Source organism: Cynara cardunculus, assembly GCF_001531365.2.
Source record: "Cynara cardunculus var. scolymus isolate 2C chromosome LG 4, CcrdV1, whole genome shotgun sequence".
Lineage (NCBI taxonomy): Eukaryota > Viridiplantae > Streptophyta > Magnoliopsida > Asterales > Asteraceae > Cynara > Cynara cardunculus.
This window is the reverse complement of record NC_037531.1, coordinates 302,819-307,964: the sequence shown is the minus strand read 5'-3', so window position 1 is coordinate 307,964 and position 5,146 is coordinate 302,819.

The following is a 5,146-nucleotide window of genomic DNA, read 5'->3' as shown; positions in this document are numbered from 1 at the left end:
AATTATATTTCACATCAAGGACATAGCCCCTCTGGTCTCTCTTCCAGAACTTCTTGTCTCACGACCAGAGCCTCTGGTTGAATCATACTTAGCAACTATATTTCATATCAAGGACAGAGCCCCTCTGGTCTCTCTTCCAGAGCCTCTGGTCTTCATGACCAGAGCCTCTGGTTCTTAGCCACTTAGAAATTATTTCAACATAGGACCAGAGTCCTTCTGGTCTCTCTTCCAGAGCTTCTGGTCCCAAATCATACTTGGAAAAATAATTCAAGGGCCAGAGCCCCTTTGGTCTCTATCTTCCAGAGCTTCTTGTCTCGCGACCAGAGCCTCTGGTTCTTAACTAGACTTGGAACATATTTTCGAACCTAAGACCAGAGCCTCTGTGACTTAACTAAAATTATTTCAACATTAAGGGCCAGAGCCCCTCTGTGGTTTCTTCCAGAGCTTCTGTCTAACACAACTTGATACAGAGCTCTCATATAGAGCTTATGGCTACCATAACTTGATACAAAGCTCCCATGTAGAGCTTCTGTACCMTATAACTTGATACAGAGCTCTCATGCAGAGCTTCTRTATAACCTTCTTTAAAGTGGTTTCTAAACAGAACGCGATACAGCGTATTCACCAAATGAAATCTAAACTTTGAATTCGAACTCTAAAACACGAAGTTTGGACGTGGGCCTTCATAGAGTTCTACACAGTGTCAAAGGTACAACTAAACATTGTAACAACATAAATTTTGGTTGAGCATTTACCTCTAAATGACGAGAAAACAGGGGGTTCTTGCCTGGTCTTGAACTCCGGTTTTTCTCTCTCAAGCTCGACGATTTCCTTCTTCTTTTAAAAGAATGGCGACCCTAAACCAGTGCCCATAATTTATACTCAAACGATTTGGCCTATTAGTTGACCAAATCTGCCAAATCCCGAGTTTTAGGCTGTGAAACTGCTTCTCTACAGCCTGCAACGGGCAGGTCACAGTTTCCCCTTTTGGACCAGGCACCGCCTGTTCCTCTTCTGCCTCACCCAACGTTGGCAGCAGGCCCTTCTGCGGTGCAGGTCTGTTACACATTTACAAAATAGGTCCTTTTGGTTTGGACCTGCTTACATCCGACCCAACCCTTTAACTATCGCGAAATTACACTTTCACCCATGGCTTGACTTTTCCTTCACTTTTGGTCCGATTTTAAACCTATTTTAAATTTCTATTTTTTTATTTGACATATATATATATACATATAAATAAAATAGAAATAATAATAAAGGTAAATTATCTATTCCTCGAAATTTTGGGTTTTACACAAAGTCTAGTGATACAAAACTCCTATCTGCCCCTGAATCAAATAAAACTGATGCAAATTCATTATTCAGAAGAAACGTACCTGAAACCACATTGGGATCATAGCTAGCTTCTTTGGCTCCGATCTCAAATGCTCTACCCCGTGCCTGACCCTCTGGGTGTCCTTGACTGATTGGTTGGGCTTGACTTGCATTTGTTCCTTGTTTCCTCCTTGGGCATACATTCCGCATATGTTCTGGGCTCCCACATTCGAAGCATAATCGCCTTCGGCAGTCCTTTGCTGTATGACCGCCTAGGTGGCATCTTTGACAAATGATGCAATTCCCCCGATGTGGATATTTCCATCTATTACACTTAGTCGCGCCTCCTTGAGTTACCGCCTGAGTTTGTGCCCCAAAATTTCCTATTACCCTCCTATTCTTGTCATACTTTCCCCCAGGCCTTCGATTACCCTGCTCCTTCATCTTTCTTTTCCCCTTAGCAAATTCTTCTGACCAAATCACATTATTCGTGAGTTTGGTGGCAATGTCTATTGCCTCTTGAAGAGTCTTTGGATTTTTCGAGTTAATGTTTCCTCTAATTTCTAGGGACAATCTCCAAATATACCTCTCGATGCGGACTTCCTCCGGTGTCACTAAATGAGGTACTGAATTCGCCAACTCATGGAATCGAGCTGTATAATCAGCTATATTTTCTCCTTTCATTTCATGATTCCATAACTCCATTTCTAACTTCTTGGAGTTTGCTTCTTGGGCAGTATTCATCCTTTAGCAATTTCTTAAATTCTTCCCAAGAAAGCTGGTTAGCCGCTTCTCGACCTCTGGTTTGCACTAATGTATTCCACCAAGTAAGTGCCCTACCTTGCAACAAGCATGCCGCATATTCTACTTTATTTTATGTAGTATATTTACTAATATGAAGAACATACTCCATGCTTTCAAGCCATGATAATAATCCTACTGCTTCTTCGGTTCCATTGAATTCTTTCGGGTTGCAAAATCTAAAGGATTTATAAGTGCATTCTCTAGCCGCCCTCGACTCTGGATTATTTGGTTGGTTAGCATTCATGCTAGCAGCCACTTGACTGACTATGTTGGGGAGTGTGACCAGAAGTTGTTCTGACACTAGTCGTGCAACCTCAGGATTTTCTCTCATTGGCGGCATCTTTTAAGCCTAAGTCAGAAGGGAATTCGTCATTTTTATGGCATAACAAAGGTGATAGCTTTCAGGAGTTTAAATGATGCCAAGAGTGTTCATCGCATGGATATTATTCAAGCATTTACATAATCAGAATAAATTAATCTTATGCACACCATGACTTGACATAAATAAGCGTTTCCCCAAAAAGACATTATGCATTCAAAGATGTTCACAGTCACACAAAACAGGATAGTGAATTTCTACGCAAAAGAGTGGGCCTCCTACCACTAATCCTTCTTCTAAAACAACATCCATCCTATCACTATTCCCAAAATTAGCATCATCACTCCACTAACTACCAACCATCTATACAACCTCCTTATTTCCCGCCTTGCTACAGCGACGGCGTCCGTGTTCCTCAACAAGTGCTGATGGTGTGCTTCCATCACATCGGACAGGTTGTTTAGGATGTGGTGATGATATCAGATGCAATTCTCCTTACCCATTCTCTTTCAGCCAGATTCATGCCCTGGGTGCAGGACGCAGGTATCCCAGTCACCATTTGAGTTATCCTGCTCCCTAATTGTGGTCGGGATGTCTCTCCTATGACTCTAACAGAGTCTTCAAATGCCACACGTTGCGGCAGTGGAACGCTCTTCCTTGGTGTGACTCTGATCCTTGAGCCATGATAAGTTCGTGATGGAACATCGAGTGCTGGCTCCGATGGGGGTAGGAAAGATGTTTATGGAGAGGCAGATGCTTCACTGGTCGCAGTGTTCTGCTCGTATGGGTCTATCTCTTCATTATGGGCTGAGTTTCTTCTAGAGTGGCCAACTACGTAATCGGATTCATCGACTGAGTACTCACTAGAGTCGGATGACGCCATAGTGATCTGCGACATTAATAATCTTAATTATTAAATACACCATCTTATAAATACTTAGAAATATAACCAAAGCTTCTAAACAAGGCTAAAGGTGGAAATCAAACTACTCTCAAAATATAAAACCTCTGCCAGAGCCTCTGGTTGTACTACCAGAGCCTCTGGTCTTCATGACCAGAGCTTCTGGTTCAAGTAAAATCCTTAGGAAAAGATTTATCATCCATCGGTCCTTTTGCAAACTAATGGAATTCTATTTTATCCACCGCTGGTTCAATATCCACACTTAGAATAATAATGGATTTTCGTCCTTCGATCCTTTGGTTTACCAGAGCTTCTGGTTTCAAGACCAGAGTCTCTGGTTCAACTTCCATACTTAGAATAATAATGGATTTTCGTCCATCGATCCTCTGGTTTCTCATAATGCACTTACCAGAGCTTCTGGTTTCAAGACCAGAGCCTCTTGGTCAACTTCCATACTTAGAAAAACACTAAGTAACCTATCCATCGATCTCTGGTTTCCTTCTCAACAATGCTTCTGGTACATTCATGAACTCAAAAAAATTTAAGGAGTTTTTATTCCTTTGCCTTTGGTCCTTCTAACCAAAGCTTCTTTTATGGGATTTCTGTCCCATTGCTTCTGGTCCTTCTAACTAGAGCTTCTGACCACTTAAACACTTGGAAATTTTATAGAATTTCTATCCCATCGTCTCTGGTTCTTCTAATCAGAGCTTCTGGTCCAACAAGGACACTTAACAAGATAAGGGTTTTTCTACCCAACGTTTCTGGTCCTTCTAGGGCAATGGATATTCATAGTGAGTATAACACATAAAATCATGCTTTTCATAACAATTTCCTTACGGGAGCATATCTATAGTATAACCGATTAAGTTCTTCTTACTATATGTAAGTTAAACACAGGTGATCAGGCTATGTTTAATCAACATATAATAACGTGATCCTCTTTAAAATCATATGATTCTAAGTTACTGAAAACCATTTTGAATTTTTTTGGCTATAGTTGATGGTTTGTAAAGAAAACCAACGTTCTCTATAACTGAAGCTCTGATACCAAATCTGTCACACCCCGCTAAAGCAAAAATACGAGATGTAACAGGCAAGCGAGTCACAACAACAATTAATAAATAACACTTTTCAATTTTTCAAAATAAAATGAGTTTAACATCACAACCAAATATTTGACAAATACTTCTTTTACAAAAGCATCCATTGCGAACTTAATCAGTTTTCCCCAAGTATGCTCCCCAAAATACTTCATTTTCTTACTTGTTACCTGAAAAACATGGAACATAAAACGAGTCAACTACAAAGAGTTGGTGAGCTCACGGATTTTCACATGCATAAAACAATTTAATGCACAAACCAAATATTTGCAAACTTATGCGAATCATTTGCACATAATAAATGTAAATCTTYCACGATGTAAAAACTTGAGACGCTACTGAGCCTTACCTGACCAACTTGCCCCATTATTTTACGAACGACCACAAGTAGCCCGCACACTTACTTAGGTCCCACAGTTCGTAGATGTACTAATTCAGCGGTGGTCCAAATTCCACATGATTAGACAAGAAAACATAGCTAATGTGCACCCCTTTCTGGGTGGGACTGTCAACACAATAGCGGCTATCCACAATACCACGGCCCGGGGACGTGCCCGAGTTAAGAAGTAGCGTTTACGGACGGGGACTTTATTTGGAAAATATACTCCTAAGCACATCATTTTAGCATTTATTTCAAAATGCAATAACAATCAATATTTCATGACACAATAAACTTGACTAAGCAGTTCCTTAGTCCAATGGTTT